Source organism: Hyperolius riggenbachi, chromosome 1, assembly GCF_040937935.1.
Source record: "Hyperolius riggenbachi isolate aHypRig1 chromosome 1, aHypRig1.pri, whole genome shotgun sequence".
In the NCBI taxonomy this organism is placed as follows: Eukaryota; Metazoa; Chordata; class Amphibia; order Anura; family Hyperoliidae; genus Hyperolius; species Hyperolius riggenbachi.
The window spans coordinates 232,088,576-232,115,813 of record NC_090646.1 but is presented as its reverse complement, the minus strand read 5'-3'; the positions used below and the strand labels follow the sequence as shown (position 1 = coordinate 232,115,813).

Genomic DNA, 27,238 nt, shown 5'->3' with positions numbered 1-27,238 from the left:
CTGTGGACGACAGCAGGGGCCAAGAACTCACCTTGCACCCAAGCCTGGTTAATTTTGAGGAAGGTGAGTTTGTTCACATTGTCACCGGACAGCCGAGAGCTCTTCTCAGTGACCAGGCCACCGGACGCACTAAAGCATCTCTCGGAGAGGACACTGAAAGGGGGGCAGGACAGGACTTACTGGGCAAGCTCCCTCCAGATGTCCAGTCTCTTGACCCAGTACTCCATGGGGTCCACGGGGCTGTCGGTGTCAAGCCCGCTGAATGACCCCATGTAGTTTGACACCATGCTGGTCAGTCACTGCTGGTGCTGGTTGGAGGAGGATGCTGTGTCTGCTGGCACCTCTGCTCTGGGCGGCTACACTGCATACAGGCTCTTGCTTAGGCTCATCAGGTCTCCAGGGTGCTGGCTGCTGCTGGTGGTGGCCGCAGGCACCTGTTGCTGGGTTGGCCGAACAGCAACAGTGGGGGTGGAAGGCTGGGGGAATGCTTGCAAGAGTCTGCGCACAAGGGCCTCCTGCAACTCCCTTGTGCATTGCTGGGTGGTGGATGGCGACATAAACTCCCCCAGCTTCCCCTTTAGACACGGGTCCAGCATCAAGGTGATCCAGATGTCCTCCCTTTCAAGCATCTGGATCACCCGGGGGTCCCTGCGAAGGCAGTGCAAGATGTGCGCAGCCATGGGGAACAGGTGGGCATTGGCAACACGATCTTCGTCCCCGAGGACACGCTCGTCATCCTCTTCCTGCCGAGTGTCCACCACCTCAGTTTCCTGCTGAGTGTCCTCTACCTCAGTCCGCCACCCAGCGGCTCTCTGCTGCTTCCACCCAGCATTCAGGTTAGGGACCTCCAATTCCTCCTCCTCCACTATCTCTGAGTCCTCCTCCTGTGAGGTGGATTGTGCTGCCTGCTCCTGATCCAGCTGCCTCAGGGCTGCCTCCCCCACTTCCATTAGATCAGACATTGCCCTGTCCAGCAGGCAAACCAAAAGTACCCACTCACAAACGGATGCCCGCTCCCGGCTCACTATCTTGGTTCCCTGCAGGAAGGGACTCAGGACCAGGCACACTTGCTGCATCTGTGTCCACTGAGCTGCAGTGATGATCACTTGGAGTTGCTGGTTCTCTTCACTACATATGTACTTGGTAAGAGCCGCCCTGTGCTGCAACAGTTGAGTTCCAGCGAGTTGGGACATCAATAATTAGCCGGTGTGATGGCAGGTCCAGGCTCCGCTGCAGGTTGGCCAAATTTGCAGAGGCAGAAATGGCGCATCACGTTCCGGGAAACATCCAGCAGAATGCCTATTCCGCGGTAGGTGTGCAGGAAGCGCTGCACCACTAAATTAAGCACATGGCCCATGCAGGGGATGTGCTGGAGGTTTCCCTGCTGCACTTCGGCCACCAGGTTGGCCCCATTATCGGCTGCCACATACCCCACTTCCAGGCCTCTGGGGGTCAGCCACCTCCGCTCCTGCAGCCTGAGGGCAGCCAGGATGTTGGTGGCCGTAAGTTTTTCCATCTCCAGGCTGACTACTTTCAGCAGTGGTTAGCGCTGCTGCTGCTGAGGCGGGCTTGCTTGCGGGGTGTGGAGGCACTGGGATCAGAGGAACCTGCGGCATCCTCCCCTGATCCCGTGTGGTGGCACCACCAACTGGGCTACTGCGATCTTGTCCTCCCCCTTCCACTAATGTCACCAAGTGCGCCATAAAGGATAGGTAGCGGCCTGTACCAAATCGGCTACTCCACGAGTCCATGGTGATGTGGACCCGCTCGCCCACGGCGTAGTTGAGCGAACCGGCCATGTTTTCCACCACAAACTTGTGCAGTGCTTGGATGGCTGTCCTCGAAAAGTAATGGCGGTTAGGGATTTGCCATTCTGGGATGCCAAACTGGAGCAGCATGCGAAGATCGCTCCCCTCCTGACTACAACTAACTTAAGTAATCACTCACTGGCTAGCTAAATACAAGTATACAGTCAGTAATAAAGCAGTAGTAGATAGAATCAGTGAAGCCTGCCTGCACTGCACTAAGCACAGCAATCAATCAGTACACTCTCTCACTGAACTACACTGACTACAACTAACTTAAGTAATCACTCTCTGGCTAGCTAGCTGAATACAAGTATACAGTATACTACAGTATAAGAGGACTGTTGGGAGTAAAAACGCTATGTTTTTAGGACAAAACGCGCTTGCTTTAGCAACAAATGGCCTGGAGATGATCCTCTCAGTGCCACAGTCTAGCAAGGACGAAGCTTTTTAAGATGGCCACTGCTTTATATACAGGAGGGGAGGGCATAGCCTCCCCGCCCATGATTGGTTGCTAGGGTCTGGCTGGGGGGCCTCTTATTGGCCCAGAGACGCCATTTCCACCCAATCACGACCTATTTAATCATGGCTTTTTGCCGCGATCACGAGCGTGAGCACGGCCTGAATATTTCTAATCACGTTTGCCTCGTGGCCGAATACCGTGATTGAAAATCGGTCACGGCTTCGGATTCGGCAGTCGAATAGTGGAAAAATTCCTTTGAAACAAGCATCACTGCCAGTGAGACCACATCCATAGGATAACATTAGCAAGAGCTTTTAAAATCACAGTGCTTAGAAGAGCTCTTGTAGTGTGAATTAGCCCTAAAGGAGGAAATTATATAAGGTTTGACTTCAATCAGAGGCAGTAAACATGGAAATGCCTGGAAAAGTTTACTCTTTATTTACTATATAGAATTCACTGAAATCAAAATGTGGACAGTACAATACATATGTTATGTAAGTAGAACAAGTAATTGGTCTACTTATACAGTAAATGTTTTTTTTCTGGGATAGTATGGCTGTCCCTGCTGCTTTAAGGTTATTGAATTGGTGGCTGTGTGCAGACACCTGCAGTGCGAAACCTCTTTTTAGTAAATACAGGGAAAACGGAAGTAAAAGGGATATGGAGGCTGCCATATTTATTTCATTTTAAACTATACCAGTTGCCTGGTAACCCTGCTGATCCCTTCAGCTGCAGTAATATCTGGATCACACACCCGAAACAAGCACATGGCTAATCTAGCCACAGACAGAGCACCTGATCTAAATGCTAGTTCAGGGCCTATGACTAAAGGAATTAGAGGCAGAGGATCAGCAGGACAGTCTCCATATCCCTTTTACTTTAGGTATCCTTTAAAGAGGAAGCTGGCACTCAGCCATGGATGTCCCAATAATGTTCCAGAATTGCAAACAGGGCCGGCCCGCTCATGAGGCAGGGTGAAACATTTGCCTCAGGTGGCATTTCTGGGGGACGGCCTCCGCCTGTCTATGGGTGCGAGCTGGAGGGGTAGCGGGCAGAAAGGGGGTATTGGGCCTAGCGGTGGTCGGAACCCCCCCTCCCTCGCCTGGGTCCCCCGATCTGCGCTCCCCTCCAGCTTTAAAAAGTGAAGTTCCAGCTCTATGATTATTATTATTATCTATTATCGCAGATTCTTTCTGTTTTAGGAAAGCAAACTTTTGTTTTTCTTAACATCTTAGTAAGGGGGCTTTTAGGACCATTGTGGTCCCTTACACATTCCAATAAGTTCTGGGTCACCATGAGCTTGCTGGTTAGTCTGTGCCTCTCGGATTCACAAGCCCTACTCCATAGAGTCAAATTAATCCATGCCATGCACTGATGAGGATCAAACAATCCGAAACAGTCTGTATGCATGTTGGATTATTATGGCTCTGTACAAATTAACAAGCTGACACATCATTGCATTCCAGCGGTTCTGGAGGTGTGTTTAGCTTCTAAGGGTACAATGGTTAATTTGCATATATTCAGCAGTGTTGCCTGGGAGACATCTCGAGCTCACTCCAACCTGAATTATCCCAAATTCTTTCTGTTTTAGGAAAGCAAACTTTTGCTTTTCTCAGCTCTATGATTAAGAGGCAACGGGCGGGGATCACTCACCTTTTCCGCGTTCCAGCGTGCGCTCCACTGACATCACTTCCGCCCACTGTATTGTAAGTGGACGGCATTACAGGAAGTGACCGCTAAGCCCAATACCCCCTTCCTGCCCGCTACCCCTCCAGCTTGGCGATTTTTTCTAATTTTGCCTCAGGCGGCAAAAAGTCTAGGGCCGGCCCTGATTGCAAATGGCCCTTTTTAATTAATTTATGTGTGCAAAGAGTAAAGGTGTTCATAATAAAAAAAAAACAAGCAAAGGGATATTGTGTATGTTATAGAACATCACAAACTTTTGAAGAAATGCATGTCTTTTGGTAGGAATACATTCAAAGAGCAGAAACTGATATTTTCCAGCCTTCCTTTGCTTTTATAAATCCCCTTAGTGTCTTTCTAAAATGTATTAAAGAGGATAAGTCCCATTTGTGATTGTAATCTCTTTGTCACAGTCAGATCAGCAGCTCTGAAAGGAGGTGCAGTGGGGTAAGGTGCTGGTCACGCCTGCAAGTCCGCACAATATACAGAGATTAATCTGCGAGGCAGCCAGGGGGAACATGGATAATCCCAATTTATTGATGCTGTGCATACAGCTACTGTTTCCACTGCATCAATAATTTAGTGTTATCCTCTGCTGAAACGCAAGCTGTGCGCTGTCTGATTGCTTCATTATTTCTCCTCCCTCCGCACATGCACCAAAACCACAGCTTTATGATTTCAGAATTCAACATGACGACTTTTATCCTCAATGCATGTGGCCACTGTAGAAAAGCCTGCTGGCTATTTATGAGTATGGCAGCGCTATGTGGAAGCCTGCATATTGTTCATGCTAGTTTCAGGGTGGTGTTCTTGAAAGCAATGTAATGATAAGCATGCATTATGCCAATGCTTTATGTAAGATCACTGAATGGAAATTCAACAAGACAAAGTTTACAATATACCCTATGGGAATCTACACTGCAATGGCCAGTCCAAATTAACGTCCAAATATATCACAATGTACTATTCTCAAATGAACAACTAGTGTAATAAATATATTCTCACAATGCAGTATTGCTAAACAGGCAATAAATACCCCCATCTGATGTATATAATTATGCATACTTTCTACAAGTTACTATAACCAACATAGTCCCTGCTATGGAATTTTATCAGCATAGTGTAGCCGGAATGCAGCAGCTGTGCCATGCAATGGAGGGTTCTTCATTCAAAATTATTGAGAATATTGGTGTTGGATAATTTATTCAAGTTATTTATTATTAATGTACACCTGATGTAAGAAGCACATTGTGACTGCCATATTTGTTTACTTTTAAACAATACCAGTTGCCTGGCAGTCCTACTGATCTATTTGGCTATTGTGGTGCCTGAATCACACACCTGAAGCAAGCATGCAGCTAATCTTGTCAGACTTCAGTCACGCACCTGCTGCTCATACCCGTCGGGACTCATAGACCCACGATTGGTGAAAAGGAACAAGTGTTCCCTGAGCCAATCAAAGTGCCTGTAAGGAAAGATCGTGGCTTCAATGAGAAGCCAATGATCTTTCCTGTAACAACACTGTCCTGTGAGAATAGTGTCCTGTCCTGTGAGAATAGTGTGTGTGGGGACATCTAGTGGTAAAACAACTTTTACACTACATTTTACACTTAATACATTACATAAAAAATACATTAATCCCTCCTTCCCCACTCTCCTGCCCCCCATAGTTACCAAAATAATAATTAAAAAAAAAACAAGCAAACAAAAAAAATGTGACAGCATTTTTATAAAATAAAATACATAGTGTTGTTAGGGACTTTATTTTATTTTTTTTACTATGTATGTCATTACTGTTATTTTTGTAAATACAGACATGTAATTATTGATCATGTACAAAAAAAACCTCAAAACAGAAAAAAATATACCTTTATTTCAAAATAATATATTGTCACAATAGTCACCATACATCGTACTAGGGACATAATTTAAACGTTGTAATAACTGTGAAATATGGGCAAATAAAATGTGAGGGTTTTATTTACAGTACCATTGTTTATTTTAAAACTATAGGAAATGGAATTGGAGAAATAGGTTTTTTTTTCATTTTTTCCAATGTTTTCCTCTTAAAATGAATAGAAAATAAAGTAATTACTGAAAACAAATATCACCACAACAAAAAAAAGCTTAATTTGTGGTGGAAAAAACAAGATATAGATCATTCTTGTCTGCTAAGTAGTGACAATGCTATTGGTGAATGAAAGGGAGGAGCGCTGACAGGGGAAAATTGCTTTGGTCCATTAGAGTAAAAGCCCTTGGTGGTGAAGTGGTTAATAGTCATTTTGAAAAATGACACCACTGAGCCACAGTATTATGCAAACTTACTAAAAATATTTGGCCATTGTCTGCCAGTATTAAAATAATAAACAGATACTTAGTATGTGGAAAATATACACTATGTAGAGCAGACCTTTTTTATTTGAGTGAGGGAAATGTAAGGTTTACTTTAAATGGCATTTTTGACTAATTGTTTTTAAGGTCAAATATTATAAGTCGTTGAATCCTTATTATTTATTATTATCTCATTAACAAATCCTACCATGTCTTATGTGAACTTTTTAACTGCCGCTATAGATTTAGTCCATCAAGTGTGTCCGTATATTCATTTAATAATTCTTTTATGTACCAGGCTGCTGAAATAGTTATTTTTACCCTGTGATGAAAACATGAGCTCTGGGTCAGACAGTGGATGGTGCATTTCTATAACACACGCACTATTGTGCAGCGGTAATTAGGGTTATTACTTAGCTCCATGACTCTGTGACCATTTCAACCCTTCATAGAAAGCAGACAAAGGAGCCTCTTTCTGCCAGTGTCATACTAAGTTTAAAAGATACAGCCTTCACATTTAATTGCAATTTTTCATTAGGGATCTTCCATTAGCATACTCCTTTCACTAATATGAATATAGAATAAAAAAAAATCATGTGTATGTATCTGTGCTTTATCAATACATTTCTATGCTGCATTGAAAATGTCGTGACAAAGTGGGTATGTATGAACGCATTGGTAGCATAAATAACCTATTGACATCTGGAGTTTAAGGGGAGTCTTATGTGTAGTAAACATTAGGAATGCACTACCTTTCTGCTTTTCATTCATGCAATATAGCGACCCCAAAAGGATCTCTCAGTAGCTGCAGTAGCAAACACCCTAAAAAAGACAAAACAATGGGAGCCCCAATGGTTCAGTATGTCGCAGAAAAAATAGTGAATATCAAAGAAAATTAGGGTACTCACAAAGGCAGGTTGCAAAGGGGGCACCCAACCACTGAAGGCAGGTGGAGATCAACAATCCCGACTCCACTCAGATTCCAGATGGAACTGGATACGGCTGCACTCTTGGGAAAAACAACAAAAGTTCCTATTGGTGGCAAAGCCACTAGTTACCAATATACACCCCTCTAAACAGAGGGTGAAAAGCACAAAAGGGGTAAAGAGGCACTCCATTCTTGGCTTGGATACACCTTTGGCACTATATTTGGCCTAAGGAAGTGGGTACAGATCCACCACAAAACGTGTTGCCAGTGCTTATTGAAATTCATATTCATAGGGCGTGGCCTGACTATGGCGCTGTGAGGACGTGCGGCTCGTAGCTCCTCAGAATCCCCGCTTATCCTGCTGGAATTCTGCCTCGGACGCTGGCGCTTTTGCCCCCGGATAGCTCACAGAGACACTCTGCACGGAACCCACCTCACAGAATGCAGAATTCTGCGGCTCAGCAACCCTCGTCTCTGAACAGCTGGCCCAGTTCGCTCACAGCCCTGCTCAAGATGGCAGCGGCGCTTCTCCTCGCTCCTCAGACCAGGCTCAAAGTGCTCTGGATGATACTCTCCCGCTGGACAGAGATCCTTGCCTGTCTCCATGCTCGGAATCCCACAAACAGGATTGCAGTGAGTACACACAGCCCTCAGAGGCTGGGGAGATGAAACAAACACACACAAGCAGGCAAAGCAGACATTTGTGATGACGCAGCTGAGGAGCCCTCGCGCTTGCAGCTCTTAGAAGCCATTTCTGAGCTTAAATCTTTCATTACTGGCAAATTTGACACCGTGCAGTCAGAACTATCTTTTGTTAAAGCTGATTTACAGAAAATGAGAGAGCGTACTAGTGAGGCAGAAAAAAGAATCGGGGCCCTGGAAGATGAAGTGAGGCCTATTCACACTGAGCTCTCCTATCATAACCAGCTGGTTGATGCACACACATCCAAACTAACGGATCTAGAAAACAGATCCAGAAGAAATAATTTGAGATTTGTGGAGTTACCTAAAAAGTCAGAGGGATCGTCTGCAGAGGACTTTCTGGAAAAATGGATCACATCTGCTTTACCAGACTTCCATCCATCTCGAACGTTCTCTATTGAACCTGCGCACATGATTCCTGGAGGCCCCTCTAAGCCTGGTCTGCCTTCACGTCCACTGATAGCTACATTTCTCAACTATAGGGACAAAAATGACATATTAAAAGCTACAAGGCAACTGAAGGATCCCCCAAAATTTAATGACTCTCAGATTCATATCTATCAAGATTTCTCAGTGAAGATCCAAAAACAAAGGCTTGCTTTTTATGAGGTTAAAAAAGTCCTCAGAGAAAAACAAATTCAATACAGCATGATGTTTCCAGCCAAATTGAGGGTTGTACATGAGGATAAAACCATTTTCTTTACTTCCCCATGTGAAGCTATGAACTGGCTTGAGCACATGGCGGTGGAACGTCGCCGATCTCGTCAAACCAACAGATGAATCTACTATCTATGGTGTCATCTCTCTGTTTTTCACAATCCATACACCTCTCCTTTGCTTCAAAACCATGACAGGTTTTGCAGATAGGATATTTCTATTCCTATGCTCACAAGCAGCTCCACTGCCATAATTCTGCTACCATACGCAAATGCTACAATATTATTATTGAATTAAATATGCATAGAATACCCATTTACTGTATAATACATAGAGTTCACTCCACTGATATGTCACTCATGGTGGACTATCCTTAATGCAATAGAGTGTTATGGCCTGTTCATTGTTGCCTTAGTATTATTTTTCTTTTAGTGCTGATTTATACCTGCATATTTAATATATCATAAAAAGGATAATTAAGATGGGTTTAAAGTTTATCACTTTTGTGGGATTGGGGGGGAATGTCTCTAGTGCGAGGTAACTGCTTTATGTTCTGATGCGGGGTTCTGGAGGCTTATCTCTAGTCTCACGCCTCAATAATGCCGCTCATGTTTGGGATTAAAGCGGGTTGTAGTTTGGGACAACTTGCGGGGTGGGTAGGGGTTAAGGAACATAAGGTTTTGGGTTTTGTTTTGTTATTTGTTTATTGAAAATTCAATAAAAAGACTTAAAAAAAAATCATATTCATATGAACTTGTCATTCTTGTAGTTAGCCACCTCAATTGTTCTATTTTATTTGTTTTTTGACCTAGTGTTACCTACCTCTGGGCACCTCTAAACCCCGTTGTGCTCTCAGTAGCTATTATAGCATTAGGGAGCTGCATTTCTGAGTGCCCACATGTAAAAGGCCAGAATAGGAGAGGTTGTACTTGACAACGACAGATCTGTGCTGTACTATAGATTTCAGTAGACTGATCCATTTTTATTGTCCTACACTTTGTTCATAGAGCTAACGTTTTCACAACGACCCTTATAAGAACTAGAAGGACACAAAAACACTATCTTGCGCTAAATGTATAGTTCTTTGTACTTGTATAATGGTTGTCACATAGTACCACATGCAAATTAGGCAATTACAACCTATCAAGATACTGTACAGTTTTGTGGCCACATAGGGCTGCTGGGCTCCTCCCCTATTCAGAGATGCTTTATACCAGCATAAGGAATCCTATTTGGGAGTTCACAGACCAATAGCAAGTCCTGGAAGCAAATTCAAATATGCATTTGCTGAGGTTCCTAGTACTGCAGCAGTAGCAAAGAAGTAGAGAAGGGAGCCCTGGAATAAAGCAACTTTGAATCTGCCACCAAGGCTTTTCATTGGTTCTTAGATCTGACTGGTGAGAATCCTACTCAGGAAAAATTCTCATGGGTCCACTCATTAAACTTATTGGGATCCCTGGAGAAGGGTTTAAAGTCACGAGATTCAAATATGGGTAGACCCCAGTTAACACACAAGTCAGGGACTGTAGGTTCGTTCTTAACCTGAATGTGTCCATTAGTCAAAACACACTGCCATCTCTGTCCTCTGTACCTCCCCTATGCCCTCCTGTGCCTCCAGTGTCCCCCTCTGTGTCACCTCAGTTCTCCCATGCCTTTAGTGTACCCCTCTGTTCCACCTCTGCCCCCTCCCTTTCAAAAAATAAAAGGTATTTTTGAAAAAAAAAATGTTTTTTCTTGTTCCCACAGGATCGAGTTTCACATTTTCGTGCTGTTGATTTGGGCGGGTCATTTATAAGTCAGGCACTACCTGTATACAGAGGAAGAAAGAAAACTACAAAGTAGAAGGCAGAAATAAACAGATTAAAAAAGGTGCAGATCCAGTTTCTCCCTTCAGTTCACTCCAGAAACCTTTCTGCTTCACGGTTCTACTGAATCTTTAAAAAGCTATAAGAAAAATCTTCAATCCCATTCCTTTTAAATGCCGCTCGAGCCCTGATCCTACCATGTGGAAATCTGCAACAGTCCCGACCATTCGACAATGGATCCAGAGAGTTGAAAGAATAAAGCTGGCCACTAACGGTCAAATTTCTAGCGAAAAATCGTTTGAGCGATCAGAAATTCTGATCGGATTGGTTGTAAATAATCTCCATTGGTGGACACAATCCGAGTGAAAAAAATGTCGCCCGAATGAATTTTCGTCGAACGAAAATTTGGATTTTCTTGCTGGTCGTGATAGATAGGAAGCAATGATTGGTTAGTTGATGGTGTAGTGAACGATTTTTCATCCGATCAGAATTTCTGATCGCTCGAACGATTTTTCACTAGAAATTGGACCGTTATTGGCCAGCTTTAAAGAGGTTTATATTCTGTTAGCCCAAGAGGAAGATATTCTGTTAGCCCAAGACAAAGCAGAAAAGATCACTCTTATTTGGGCCACTTGGTATGAGTTCCAAGACTCTAATACTTATAAACAAATTCTTGTAACTGATTTAGCCCCTGGACTGCATTTTAACCACTTGAGGCCCACAGTGATTAACCCCCCCTTTTTTGTGAAAATGGCCACTGCAGCTTTAAGGCTAAGCTACAGGGCCGCACAACACAGCACACGAGTGATCCCCCCCTTTTCCCCACCAACAGAGCTCTCTGTTGGTGGGGTCTGATCGCCCCCAGATGTTTTTTTTTAATTAATACTTATTTGTTTATTGTTTTAATATTTTTTACATTTTTGTATAATTCTACATCCCCCCCCCCCCCCATCTCCCTACCCCAGTCAGCCAATCATAGCGATCGGCTGTGATAGGCTTCAGTCTATCACTGCCGATCGCTCCTGTGTGTCCCAGGGGGACAGCCGTGTCATACGGCTGTCCCGAGTACAGCACTGCTGCTGATCGCAGCACTGTACATGCTAATTAGACACGGCTGTCCTCTGGGACACACAGGAGCAAGCGGCTCCGGAGACTGAAGGCAGGGTGGAGCTCCGCCCCCCAAGCAGGACATGCGTGCATTTCCTGCGCGTGATCTCCTGCAGTAGCCGGCTCCAGGGCCTGACGCCAATTGGCTTTAGGCGGTCCTGGTGCTGTCACCGCATTCACTCCCATTGGCTTGACGCGGTCCTTAGGTAAAGTGTTTATTATTAATAGGTGAAAGTTTGATCTTCTTGCCGGGGCCAGATTAGAACACAATGGCCTCAATTCACTAAGATCATGCTAGAGATAATAAGGCAAGAGAAAACTTACCTCCACACGTGAGAGAGTTATCTTACCTCTTCATTCCTTAAGTTACCTCTCCTGTAGTTAATTTACCTCCTCTGTAGTTAATTTACCTCCTCTGTAGTTAATTTACCTCCTCTGTAGTTATTTTCACATGCAGCTAATTAACAGCTTGTCTTTAACTCTGGAGTTATTTTAAGGATTGGAGAGTTAATTTAAAGACAGAGTTAACTTTAGGCTTGCCTGGGGTAAAATGTTTCCTGAATACTACATGCCTTATCACTATGGTAACAACTCTAGAAGAGTTATTAAAGACAGGAGATAAGTTTAGTGAATTGAGGCCAATGTGGGTTGCTTAAAAAGACTTTTTAATAAATCCAGACTGTCGTGATTTTATTTCAAATAAAACTCCTTCTTGTGGGTGTGATGAAACGCGGAAAAGCCGCTGTCTCTCAAGGCGAGGCGGCTGTTTCCGCGTCCAGCATGGCGTCACAACGCGGAAAAAACGCCGCATGCCGCTTAGGCAGAGCGGCGGAATCCACATTGGGAACGGCGGAATCCGCATTGGAGGCGGTTCCCGCACTCAGTTCACTGGATACATTGCAAAACAGTACTGGTGTGGCTGGGACTGATAGTCCACCAAGATTCAGACTTACACGCGCGCGAGCACAGAGGCAGAGTTTAAATAGCAGTTAGAAGGGTGTCGGCTGACCAGCTGGGTCAGCTGACAAATTCCACTGCTCCCATTGGACCAGCAATTAGGGAGGTCCTGGAAAGGTCCTAGAGTATATATACTGCTGGTTGTTCACTTGCTCTTTGTCTGGCGTGCGATCACACATGTGGGAGCACCCAGATCCGTAGTCAGATCCGCAAGTGTGCCGGGACCAGCTGGAGCTGTAATCCTACACTTAGCTAGATTCTGTTGATAGCTAAAGTACTAGTTTGATTGTGATTATTTGTTATGACTTTTGCCTGCCTTGACTATCCTCCTGAACTCTGATCTTGCACCTCGATATTTCTGATACTCTGTTGCCGAACCCCGGCTCATTCCTTGACTCTGCCTCTGCCTCCTGATTTTGTACCCCGATATTTCTGATGCCCCGTTGCTGAACCCTGCCTGTACTTTGACTCCGCCTTTGCCTTCTGATCTTGTACTTTATCTGTCCGTGTGTGTACGACCTGGCTTGTCTGACCTCGAGAACCGACCTTACTGTTAGAGGCGGTTCCTCGCTCTGTTAGTGATCCTTCCTCCTGAAGGTTACTTTCAGTCTGTCCTTCCTACTGTCAGTCTGACTTCTCCCGTCTTGGAGAGCTCAGGTCTGCGGAAGGAATCTGTGCAGTACTCCTTGCTGCACTGAGGCCTAGTCCTCAAAGTGTTACTGTTACACCAAACACTACACTCTACTCAGGTGAACAGAGGTTAGCTAGTATATCGGATTATCAGTGATACTGCAGATCACGTATAATCTGGTATACATCTGTATTTCCAGTGATTCTGCAGATCACTGGTAATCAGGTCCTCTCTGTGCTTCACCGATCGTTACAGAACGCCAGACCAAAAATACTGATGGACGCACGAGCTGACCCTCTGTCTGTGCTTGCCACTTCGGTGGATAACATCCATCAAGCACTGGGCCAGCACAAAGCCTTAATTGATGCTCTTAAAGGCTCTGTGCAAACCCTTCAGACGTCGAGTTGATTCGGTGCGATCCCCTCCTAGTGATGACATACGTATGCCCGTACCTGATAAGTTTTCCGGCCACAAGTCTGACTTCCGTAATTTTAGGAGTAGAGTGTTGTCATATTTCGAATTGAGACCCCGATCATCGGGGACTGAGACCCAACGGGTCATTTTTATTAAAACATTGTTAACCGGTGACTCCCAGACCTGGGCATACAATCTGCCTCCCACAGATACAGCTCTGACGTCAGTTGAGGAATTTTTTAGGGCTATGGCCGTGATATACGACGACCCTGACCTTGCGGCAACCTCTGAGCGGAAGCTCAAACTTTTGCGCCAAGGCAGAGGGTCGGTCGAGGATTACGCGGCAGAATTCCGTAGGTGGTCCGTCACCGCTAGATTTGACAACTTTGCCCTGATAGATTACTTCCTGTCTGGGTTATCGGAGGAGGTCTCCGACCTAATGTTAACTGTACCTGAGCCCAAGACAGTTGATCAGGCCATATCATCGGCCATTCGAGTTGATCGCAGGCTACGTCATCAGAGGCAGGCTAGGGGCAGTCACCGTGTCAGGGTGACTTCGTACGCGGCACCATCCGCTACTCCCCTAGTAACACCTTATCCGCCTGTCTCAACCTCTCCGGCCTTGCCTCCGCCCGAACCAATGCAGATTGGTCGAGCGAAACTGCCCGAACAAGCTGGGAAACGAGTCTGCCTAGGAGTAGTGGGGGGTGACACCCTAGGCACGCCATTCTCACCCCAAAAAGAGAAAAGATTGCTTCTCCCCTGTACGATTACATGGGATAATAAGTCTGTAGCCACTAAGGCTTTTATTGATTCGGGCTCAGCGGCTAATTTTATGAACACTGAATTTGCTCAGGAGTTGGGTATTCCTCTCACTCCAGTGAGTCCCCCCATTCAGGTCACGGCAGTAGACGATTCCCCTCTGCAACGGAATCGTTCCCTGTCACAGACACCGCAGGTGAAGGTCACCTTAGGGGTACTGCATGGGGAACATCTACAGTTTTTTGTATTGCATATGTCAACCTCCACTATCATCCTAGGCATGCCGTGGTTACAAGTCCATTCTCCACAAATAGACTGGGCTACGGGTCAGATAACCAGATGGTCCGATCATTGTCACCAGCACTGTTTAGGGAGGGTGACTTTGGGCCAAACCAGGGTTCAGGTGGAGGGGGTTCCTGAACAGTACATGGAATATGCTGACGTATTTTGTCCCAAGGCAGCGGATAAGTTACCCCCACATCGCCCTTTCGACTGTCCCATTGAGCTCCGTTCCGGTTGTGTACCTCCCCGGGGTCATTGGTACAATCTGTCAGGGCCCGAAAAATTGGCCATGCAGGAGTACATCCGTGAAAATTTGGCCAAGGGTTTCATTCGCCCGTCCCGGTCCCCTGCTGGAGCAGGGTTCTTTTTTGTCAAAAAGAAAGATGGAGGCCTGCGACCCTGCATCGATTATCGCGGTCTCAACAAGATTACTGTAAAAAATCGCTATCCGTTGCCACTGATAGATGATTTGTTCACTCAAATTACGGATGCTAAAATCTTTTCTAAGCTAGACTTGCGGGGCGCGTACAATCTGGTGCGCATAAGAAGGGGCGATGAGTGGAAAACGGCCTTTAATACACCAGACGGGCATTATGAGTACCTGGTGATGCCCTTCGGGCTATGTAATGCTCCGGCCGTTTTTCAGGAACTCATTAACGAGGTATTCCGGGAGGTGTTGGGGAAATTTGTTCTGGTTTATCTTGATGATATTCTTATCTTCTCCAACAACCTCGCTGAACATAGAAACCATGTGAGGTTTGTGTTGAATCAGTTAAGGCAGAACTCGTTATACGCAAAACTTGAGAAGTGCATCTTTGAAGTAACATCTGTCGCTTTCTTGGGGTACATAATCTCCACCACGGGCCTATCTATGGATCCTGCCAAGGTCTCCGCTGTTCTGGAGTGGCCACAACCGGTTGGGTTGAAATCCCTTCAGCGCTTTCTTGGCTTCGCCAACTACTATAGACGGTTTATAAAGGGGTACTCCACGGTTATTGCTCCCCTTACCTGTCTCACTAAGAAGGGGGCAGATACCACCCACTGGTCTCCTGAGGCTTTACAGGCCTTTGCCACCCTGAAGGGCCTATTCTGTTCAGCACCCATCCTCAGACATGTGGATGCCTCTTTCCCATTCATTGTAGAGGTGGATGCCTCGGAGGTTGGGGTGGGGGCTGTGCTGTCTCAGCGGTCAGGCTTGCAGGGTAGATTGCACCCGTGTGCGTATTTCTCTCGCAGGTTCTCCCCTGCAGAGAGGAATTACGATATTGGCAACAGGGAGCTTTTGGCCATCAAGTTGGCTTTCGAGGAATGGCGACATTGGTTAGAAGGAGCTGAGCATACCATCACGGTTTACACCGATCACAAAAACCTAGAGTATATCGAGGGGGCTAAGAGGTTGAGCCCGCGCCAGGCTCGGTGGTCGCTGTTCTTCTCCAGGTTTAGTTTCATTATTACGTACACTCCAGGTAGCAAAAATGTTAAGGCGGATGCGTTATCCAGGTGTTTCAAGTCAGAGGCAGCACAGCCCTCCGTTCCAGAGACCATTGTTCCCCAGAGGTTGATACTGGCAGCAACTGGAACTTGGGAGGACTGGAAGGAGACTTTGCCTCCTTTTCAGCAGGACATCCCGGAAGGGAAGCCCGCAGGGGTTTTGTTTATTCCTCTGCCATTTCGTCTCCAGGTACTGGAGATGTTCCATGCGCATAAGAATGCTGGCCATCCAGGGGCATCTAGAATACAGGATCTGGTGGCCAGATGCGCCTGGTGGCCGTCACTGGCAGCAGATTGCAAGGAATATGTGAAGGAGTGTACGATATGTGCCAGGAGCAAACCCTCCCGGCTGGCACCTGTCGGTACCTTACAGCCTTTGCCCACCCCGAGTGAGCCGTGGACCCACTTGTCCATGGATTTTGTGGGTGAGCTTCCCATATCTGAAGGCATGACAGTCATTTGGGTCATAATTGACCGCTTTAGCAAGATGGCCCACTTTGTGCCATTGAAGGGACTCCCCTCGGCTCAGGAGTTGGCCGAGTTATTTATTACACATGTATTCCGATTGCACGGCATTCCTGAAGACATAGTTTCAGATAGGGGAGTGCAATTTGTTTCCCGATTTTGGAAGGCTTTTTGCCAACTCATGGGCATAAAGCTATCATTCTCGTCTGGTTATCATCCTCAGACAAATGGCCAGACTGAGAGGATAAACCAGTCCTTAGAGCAGTTTTTGAGGTGTTATGTTGCAGAGGCGCAAGACGATTGGATCAGATTCTTGCCCTTCGCGGAGTTTGCTCAGAATAATTTAAAAAATTCGTCCTCCGGATTTTCCCCCTTTCAGGTAGTGACAGGGAGATCACCCAAATTTTCCCCATTGCCTGTGGTCTCCACTCCGTTCCCAGCCCTGGAGCTCTGGCAAAGGTCATTTAGGAACCTTTGGGGGACGGTAAGAAGTAACCTGGAAAAAGCATTTCTGAGTCAGAAGGGTCAAGCTGATAAAAGACGCTCAGTGGAGTGGAGGTTCAGACCAGGAGACTTGGTCTGGGTATCCACACGTCACTTGACCCTGAGACAACCTTCTGATAAACTTGGTCCCAGGTTTGTGGGTCCATTCCCGGTTGTCAGGAAAATTAATGATGTTACATATACCGTTGACCTTCCCACCAGCATGCGGGGAGTAAGGTCTTTCCATGTATCCCTTCTTAAACCAGCAGTCCAGGTGGGTCCCACTCCTCCTCCTCCTGTATTGGTAGATGCCCAACCCGAATATGAGGTGGAGAAGATTATTGATTCACGTACTGTACAAAACTTGGTACAGTATCTCGTTCATTGGAAAGGGTACGGCATTGAAGAGAGGCAATGGGTACCAGGGAGGCGTATGCATGCGGATGAGTTAAGGAGGGAGTTTCATGCCTTACACCCTGAGAAGCCTGGTAGGAGTTGTCCGGAGTCCACTCCTCGGGGGGGGGGGGGGTACTGTGATGAAACGCGGAAAAGCCGCTGTCTCTCAAGGCGAGGCGGCTGTTTCCGCGTCCAGCATGGCGTCACAACGCGGAAAAAACGCCGCATGCCGCTTAGGCAGAGCGGCGGAATCCGCATTGGGAACGGCGGAATCCGCATTGGAGGCGGCTCCCGCACTCAGTTCACTGGATACATTGCAAAACAGTACTGGTGTGGCTGGGACTGATAGTCCACCAAGATTCAGACTTACACGCGCGCGAGCACAGAGGCAGAGTTTAAATAGCAGTTAGAAGGGTGTCGGCTGACCAGCTGGGTCAGCTGACAAATTCCACTGCTCCCATTGGACCAGCAATTAGGGAGGTCCTGGAAAGGTCCTAGAGTATATATACTGCTGGTTGTTCACTTGCTCTTTGTCTGGCGTGCGATCACACATGTGGGAGCACCCAGATCCGTAGTCAGATCCGCAAGTGTGCCGGGACCAGCTGGAGCTGTAATCCTACACTTAGCTAGATTCTGTTGATAGCTAAAGTACTAGTTTGATTGTGATTATTTGTTATGACTTTTGCCTGCCTTGACTATCCTCCTGAACTCTGATCTTGCACCTCGATATTTCTGATACTCTGTTGCCGAACCCCGGCTCATTCCTTGACTCTGCTTCTGCCTCCTGATTTTGTACCCCGATATTTCTTATGCCCCGTTGCTGAACCCTGCCTGTACTTTGACTCCGCCTTTGCCTTCTGATCTTGTACTTTATCTGTCCGTGTGTGTACGACCTGGCTTGTGTGACCTCGAGAACCGACCTTACTGTTAGAGGCGGTTCCTCGCTCTGTTAGTGATCCTTCCTCCTGAAGGTTACTTTCAGTCTGTCCTTCCTACTGTCAGTCTGACTCCTCCCGTCTTGGAGAGCTCAGGTCTGCGGAAGGAATCTGTGCAGTACTCCTTGCTGCACTGAGGCCTAGTCCTCAAAGTGTTACTGTTACACCAAACACTACACTCTACTCAGGTGAACAGAGGTTAGCTAGTATATCGGATTATCAGTGATACTGCAGATCACGTATAATCTGGTATACATCTGTATTTCCAGTGATTCTGCAGATCACTGGTAATCAGGTCCTCTCTGTGCTTCACAGATCGTTACAGTGGGAAGGACACAAAAACACACACTAGACGTTTTCAAGAATTTTTGTGAATAAAAACATGAATTTTCTGAAAAATGTGAACTTTCATAAAAATAAAGAGCACGTTGTGAAAGACAACACTGATGTAAAACACACATGCATTATGGTTAATAAGGAATGCATGAGATTACTATAATTCATTTCTACATTTCCATTTAAAAGAAAACACAATCTTTTGTGTTACATACCAGTTCTGTGTATTTTCTTAAACTTTTTAGCTCAAGCAAAAACTTAATTTTCATATGAAAATGATGCTGTAGATAGTTCATGATCTTCCATCTAATAGCAGATGATTTTTAAGAAATCCAGCGCAGTTGTGCTGGCAGACCTAAGTGCTCCTGCATTCTACACCTTAATTAATCTCTATGTGTCGCCTACCAAAATGGCAGTATTACCTATTACTCCATATGTAAGGCCATTAATACAAAGAACAGAAATAACTAGATCCCTGTGGCACACCACTGCTAACCTCAGCTCACCTTAAATGTGTTTCATTTGTGGCTATGCTTTGATGTCTATACTTTCAGTAGTTCTTTGCCTATTTATGTACATACAGAAAGATTTTTTTTCTGGCCATGTGAGCAGCAGGGGAATGAAAGTCATCTTTTCCCACAGTAAGGATATTGAAGTTTGTGTATGTGTGGAATTGTGTCAAAGCGACAAGCAACCAACTATAGCTCTATCTAGGTACCTAAGCATGTGCCCTGGCTAACAAAACATAGAAGGCAATTATTACTGACAGAGGTGCACCACATTGTTCTTGTGGAAGACGGGCAATAATGCATAGGCATTTCCTGGATGTGTGTGGTGAGGCCCTGTCACAAGCAACTTTTTTCATCTGGGTGTGTGAAATTAGGAAGGAAACTGCTGAAGGTTGGAATTACTGTACTTTCCACCATATAAGACGCACTTTTTCTCCCCCAAAAATGGGGAGGAAAAGTCCCCGCGTCTTACACGGCAAAGGCAGGGAATCCCCGACTAACGGACGCCCGCCGATACGAACTGCCGACCCACCGTCATCGGGTATTCCTTGCTATTGTGCCCACTGTGGCTGAATTCCCTCCACCCCCGCTTGTCTCTACCCCCTCCTCGTGTCGCCGGGTCCCCCCCGTGTCAGAAACGGCAGCGGCAGAAGCTTACCTCCTCCATCATGCCCGCGGCGATTGAAGACATCCGGCTTCTGTGTGTCGCTTCCCCTAGTGCCGGCTTCTAATGACGCGCCATCAATGACATGTCATGTCAACATATACAGTATATGTTTTTTTCTGCCTATGCTTGGACAGAGGGGACCCCTAAAGGCCCCAAAACGATCGTCGGCCAAAACGGTCTGATGAACATTGCATGTGTGTAATGGAGCAATAAAAACTTGCACTTTTTGCTTCACTTAAAGTGTGTGCGAACCCCTCCTTTGGATACTTGTTTATGCTGCCTAGGAGTCTTGCACCAGCACTCGCACAATACGGTATGCAGTTCCTTTTCTGTTACCTAAAAATGAGCAGCTCCACAGAGTGCCTTGTCGGTGTGGAGCTATGCGGTAAAAAAATGAATCTGGTCAAATTAAATCCACACAGAGACTCATCTCAATCCTAATTGACAGCTGCCCATAAATCTGAGCTGGTAACAATAGAAGAACAGATACATCTGCAAAGTTTATATTTGGAAAAGTGAACCTCAAACCAGTATCCCATAGCATTGCCATTCTTAGAATGCCAGACTGGGGAATTAAAATTTGGGCCATGTTGTCATTATAGTAAGAGAATCTGTTAATTTTTGAAGAGTATGCAAATCACTTTGATCATGGCGGACATACGGCCGTGCAGGCCGTGCCGCCGCACGAGGGCCCCTGAAGTTCAGTTTTCTTCAGGGGCCCATTAAGTATTTTTTTTTTTTATATATATTTTTTTTAATTATTTTATTCCCCGGGGGCCCCCGACTCCTATCCTCCCTCCCTCCCTCACCTCGGGGGGCCCCCTCCCGATATGCGCGGCGGGAGAGCGAGCGAGCGAGCGGCAAATGCAGGAAGTCTTCAGGGCTCTCCAGGCATCCGCTAGAGGCCCAGCCGCTTAGTCTCCAATATGTCTCCAGTTGGAGACATATTGGAGACTCAGCGGCTGGGCCTCTAGCGGATGCCTGGAGAGCCCTGAAGACTTCCTGCATTTGCCGCTCGCTCTCCCGCCGCGCATATCGGGAGGGGGCCCCCCGAGGTGAGGAAGGGAGGGAGGGAGGGAGGATAGGAGTCGGGCCCCCCACCCGGATAGCTACCCACCCGGCTACCTAACCACCTACCCACCCGGCTACCTACCTACCCACCCACCAGGCTTCCTACCTACCCACCCGACTACCTAACCACCCACCAGGCTTCCTACCTACCTACCCACCCGGCTACCTACCCACCCACCAGGCTTCCTACCTAACCACCCACCCAACTACCTAACCACCCACCCGGCTACCTACCCACCCGGCTACCTACCCACCCACCAGGCTTCCTACCTAACCACCCACCCAACTACCTAACCACCCACCCGGCTACCTACCCACCCGGCTAGCTACCTACCTACCCACCCGGCTACCTACCTAACCACCCACCCGGCTACCTACCTAACCACCCACCCGGCTACCTACCGGGCTAGTTACCAACCCACCCACCAGGCTACCTACCCACCCACCCGGCTACAAACCCACCCACCAGGCTACCTACCTTCCTACCCACCCGGCTACCTACCTAACCACCCACCCGGCTACCTACCTAACCACCCACCCGGCTACCTACCTAACCACCCACCCGGCTACCTACCGGGCTAGTTACCAACCCACCCACCAGGCTACCTACCCACCCACCAGGCTACCTACCTACCCACCCACCAGGCTACCTACCCTTCCTACCTACCCACCCGGCTACCTACCTACCCACCCGGCTACCTACCCACCCACCAGGCTTCCTACCTACCCACCCGGCTACCTACCTAACCACCCACCCGGCTACCTACCTACCCACCCACCCGGCTACCCACTCACCAGGCTTCCTACCTACCTAACCACCCACCCGGCTACCTACCTAACCACCCACCCGGCTACCTACCAGGCTAGTTACCAACCCACCCACCAGGCTACCTACCCACCCACCCGGCTACCCACGCACCCACCAGGCTACCTACCTAACCACCCACCCGGCTACCTACCTAACCACCCACCCGGCTACCTACTGGGCTAGTTACCAACCCACCCACCAGGCTACCTACCTACCCACCCACCAGGCTACCTACCTAACCACCCACCCGGCTACCTACCGGGCTAGTTACCAACCCACCCACCAGGCTACCTACCTACCCACCCACCCACCAGGCTACCTACCTACCCACCCACCGGGCTACCTACCTACTTACCGGGCTAGTTACCCACCCACCAGGCTACCTACCCACCCACCCACCAGGCTACCTACCCACCAGGCTACCTACCCACCCACCCACCAGGCTACCAACCCACCCACCCACCAGGCTACCCACCCACCAGGCTACCTACCCACTAGGCTACCTATCCACCCAACCACCCATGGGAGCTGCGCGCCGGATGGAGGCTGGGACAGGAGGTCTGCTGCTGCAGGTGAGTAAATGTTTTTGTTTTATTTATATTAGCAGGTGTATGTTCTGGGCAGGTCTGCCACATGATTGCATGTATTTTCTTCGCAAATCTGCCGACATGATTGCATGTATTTTCTGGGCATATCTGCCGACATGATTGCACGTATTTTCTGGGCATATCTGCTGACTTGTTTGCACGTATTTTCTGGGCATATCTGCCGACTTGTTTGCATGTATTTTCTGGGCATATCTGCCGACTTGATTGCACGTATTTTCTGGGCATATCTGCCGACTTGATTGCACGTATTTTCTGGGCATATCTGCCGACATGATTGCACGTATTTTCTGGGCATATCTGCCGACATGATTGCATGTATTTTCTGGGCATATATGTGTATTTTCTTGAGAAAACCTGCACAATTATGTGAATTTTCTGGGGAAAGGGTCACCAAAACTTGGGCCCACTGTCTTTGCGTTGCACTTTTCAAGGGAACCTGAGGTGAGAATAGTATTGAGGCTGCCATATTTCTCTCCTTTTAAGCAATACCAGTTGCCTGGCTGCCGTGCTGGTCCTCTGCCTCTTATTCTTTCAACCATAGACCCTGAACAAGCATGCAGCAGGTCAGGGGTTTCTGACAATATTGTCAGAACTGAGAAGATTAGCTGCATGCTTGTTGCTGGTGTAATTCAGTTTATTACTGCAGCCAAATAGATCAGCAGGGCCGCCAGGCAACTAGTATTGTTTAAAAGGAAATAAACCCTCACCCCGGGTTCGCTTTAAGTTACAGTTAGCTCCGCCCTCATCCGGTCATTGTCACGCCCATTTTTTTGCCGCGGCGCTATGCGCCGCAGGTTCTAGCCACTATTTTTTGCCGTGTAGCCACGCCCATATTTTGCCACAATTACAATTTTGCACAGGGGCCCACTGCTGGCTGTGTCCGCCACTGTTGTGCAGCATGTGCCTCAGTCAGAAATGTCCATTTACATTGGAAATGGAGGTGGAGGTAAGTAAACCAAAGCTGTTAGCCACTGCCTAGTTAGCCTACAGCTGATTAACACATCCACAGGCTATATGATGAGCAGCAAGAGAATTTGATTTGCTGGTTGCCACTTCCATTTCCTATTTAAGTGTTGACCGGCATCTTCAGCAAATTCTCCACTCAACACTAATCGAAATAATGCAATAGGCACAGGGCCGGACCGCTCATGAGGCGGGGTGAAACTTTTGCCTCAGGCGGCAAATTTCCAGGGGCGGCATCCGCCCGTCCGTGCGGGGAGCCGGCCGCCGAGCTGGAGGGGTAGCTGGCAGGACGGGGGTATTGGCCTAGCGGCGGGGAGGGGGGGTCGGACCCCCCCCCCTCCCTCGCCTGGGTCCCCCGTCCTCCGCTCCCCTCCAGCCTTACATAGAAGCAGCCGCTATTTGTAAGAGGCACGGGCGGGGAGGACTCACCTCTTCCTCGATCCAGCGTGCGCTCCACTGACGTCACTTCCTGCAACGCTGCAGGAAGTGATGTCAGTGGAGCGCACGCTGGGAAGAGGTGAGTCCTCCCCGCCCGTGCGTCTTACAAATAGCGGCTGCTTCTTCTATGTAAGGCTGGAGGGGAGCGCAGTTCGGGGGACCCAGGCGAGGGAGGGGTGGTACGACACCCTCCCCGCCGCTAGGCCCAATACCCCCGTCCTGCCAGCTACCCCTCCAGCTCGGCGGCCCCCCAGAGCGCCCCCCCCCCCCACACCTTGTGGCGGCGGAAATTTTTTTTTGCCTCAGGCGGCAAAAAGTCTAGGGCCGGCCCTGAATAGGCATGTGATACCAGGTATTCTATAACAACCATACGAAAAGGGAAATATAGAACAGACCTGACAGTTGGCAGATGTATGTGATATATTGCACCCAGCAAACGAAGTAAGCAATGCATTCTCATAAATAATGTCACTGGCGCTCTTAACCAACCTGATATCAAAGCCATATACAGTATAAATATTCTGACAGTTATCAATTATTGGCTTCAATATACATTTCTCCAATATTATGTGTACTTCCCAAAATGAATAAATTACCACCAAGTGGTTATATAATATATTCTAAATCCTTACAGCAGTGCACACAGCAGCCACACATAATATTCATTTTCAAAAACAGTCTTGTCTGACTCCAGACTTTAAATAACAAACTTCAGAGATGCTTCATATACAAGACATTTCTCAATGGCAAAAACACAGGCTAAGGTATGAGTTAGCAACTTTACTATTGGAAGACTTTCCTTGCCAATAAGTCTGTCCTAATCCCACCTTTCAAATATTTTTGTCTTGCGTAAACTCGGTGGGCTTAATCGCCAGTGGCAGAGTGGCAGTGCAGTACAGTTTGGCGCTATATAAATACTAAATAATAATAATGATATCCAGTTATAGTGTAGCAGCTGTTTTAAATCATACACCATACTTTAAAAATGCACTCACAAGAGCACACACCAGCACCCTATGGTACATTGTTGGACTACAGATTAAATACCACATGCAGTAAACACATACAATCATGGGCAAAAATATTGGCACCCTGCATTTCTTAAAAAATGTACCACTTTTCCAAGAAATGTGTTGCAATTGCAAATTATTTGGTTTTGTCATGTTTATTCCTTTTGATGGCACTGGGAGAACATAAAATAGCTGATAGAAAGCAAAAAATCTGAGACATTCCACACAAAATGTCAACAATGGTCTGGACAAAATTATTGGCACCCTCCACTATTACCACGTTGGTAATACAACCTTTGTAAGAAATAGCTGATGGTAATCAGGGCCGGAGTTGTACTCTTTACCGCCCAAGGCCACTGTCACCAGCCGCCCCCTTCAGTTTAGGTAGCCAGATGACCCCTGCCCCCCTTCCTCCCCAGTATAGGTAACCAGAGAACCCTTCTCCCTCCCTCCAGTATAGATACCCTGTTGACCCTTACCACTAGCATAGGCAGCCAGATGACCTTTGCCCCCAGTACAGGTAGACAGATAACCCTTCCCTCAACTCCTCCAGTTTAGACAGCCTAATGACTCCCCTCCCCCTTCCCTCCAGTATAGGTAGCCTGATGACCCCTTACCCACCTTCTCTCTAGTATAAGAAGCTCTCCCCCCTCTTCTGAATAGATAGCCTGATGACCCCCGTCCCTCCAGTACAGGTAGCCATGTGAACCTTCCCTCTACCCCAGTATAGCCTGCTGCCCACCCGCCCTTAATTCTGTGGTGGCCTAGGCCATGGGCTATGTGGCCTTGTCTTAAATCCGGCCCTGATGGTAATTGCTACTGGAATTCTGGACCACTCTTTCTTTGCCATCTGCTCCAAGCCGCTCAGATGTGAAGGGTTCGTTCTCCCAGCTGCTGTTTTTAGATCTCTCCTTGGGCACTCTATGGGATTTAGATCTAGCCTCACTGCTGTCGTCTTCAGAACTCTCCAAAGCTTTGCCTTAATCCATTGGTGGATGCTTTTTGTAGTATGCTTTGGGTCACTGTCTTGCTGTAAAAACCATGACCTCTGGCTGAGACACATCTTTTTGATACTTGGCCCAACATTGCACCGCAATTATTCAATAGTCTTTAAATTTTATAATACAATGCAAACAGTGTCGAAAACAGCAAAGCAACCTTAAAACATCAGTGAACCTTCTAAATGTTTGACTTTAGGGAACATGTTTCTTTTCTTTGAAGGCTTCTTTTCGTTTTCTGTGTATAATCAAATGATGTACTATATTTTTGTCTCATCTGTCCAGAGGACATTCTCCCAGCATGATTGTGGCTTCCACAGGTACATTTTAGCAAAGTCTAATCTGGCCCTTTTCATGCTTCTGTGTAAGCAGTGGGGTACTCCTGGATCTCCTACCATGGCATCCCTTTTCATTCAGATGGTGACAGACAGGGCAAGCTGACACTGTATTTATTCTGTAGTGTTGCACCTAACAGCACTAAAGATGTCGCCACCTGTAACAAATTTCAGATTGTAAATCAGGGTGAGGACAGGTTTTACCAAGGGAAAACACTAACTAAATAATTTATATATGAATATTGTTAAAAAAAAAAATGCAATTTTATTAATGATGTTATTTTTACTACAGTTCCTCATTCTTCATGCTTTTCTATCATTTTAGTTCTCTAATCCTAAGATAATGATTTCCTCTTCTTTCTTTTCTCCATGCTCATTGTGGTACACATAGACAACCAAAAACAAGATATAGTCAACATTTCTTCATTTTAACTTGTTGCTAGTGGGGATGTCCCTATTGTCAGCACCTGCTAATTGCTACAGGTGAGATGATTTACAAATTAAAATACCACCACAAGCTTGTAATACTATTATTCAGTACAATTTTAATAAGGTGATGATAATTTTGCCTAGGCCATGTCTGATGATTTGTTGTGGAATGTCTCAGATTTTTTGTTTATTCTCTGCTTTTTTGTCCTCTTCCAGTTCTAGCAAAAGAAATAAACATGAAAATATCAAAGCATTTGTAACTGCAACAATTTTCTGGGAGAGGTTTTCTGTTGTAAATCTAAGGGTGCCAATATTTTTGCTCATGACTCTATGTAATCTGTACTTTTTGATCATACATTAATAGATAGGGCTAAAGGATAAATCCCTATTTGTATATAAATGATAAATAATTAAGATCCCTAGCCACTAGCAGGGTTTACTATGACCAAAGACTATATACTTCATCTCAACCTTGATTATAGAACTTAAAGGAGAAACTGAGGCCACATGGAAGCAGCAAAACAGACAAAAAATCCTTCTCACATCAGGCTTAAAAAATAAGAGAGAAAAAGAGTTGTAGCTTTTTTTTGCCAAACTTTGCTATATTTTCTAGTCCTAGATTCTATGACAATAACAAGAAGTCTAGTGGAATCTTCCATAGAAAAAAGGGGTGCTTTATTTTCCTTCTTTTACAGTTTATATACAGTACTTCATACGCTAGATGTGTTGCCTCCGAACTGTCTAATTACCTACAGGATTAGGCTGCTTA

The 27,238-nt window shown here is 46.6% G+C and overlaps 1 long non-coding RNA gene across 4 annotated transcripts in view; it reads left to right on the top strand.

Moving 5' to 3' along the window:
* LOC137547285 (uncharacterized) overlaps positions 1–27,238 on the top strand; it is a 131,797-nt gene that overhangs the window by 52,871 nt on the left and 51,688 nt on the right. Inside the window, exon 2 of one of the 4 annotated variants that reach the window (XR_011026551.1) lies at positions 10,316–10,438. The exons of the other annotated variants lie outside the window; for them this stretch is intronic. This is a non-coding gene — a long non-coding RNA (uncharacterized lncRNA). The remainder of the gene's footprint in view (positions 1–10,315; positions 10,439–27,238) is intronic. 4 annotated transcript variants of the gene reach the window in all.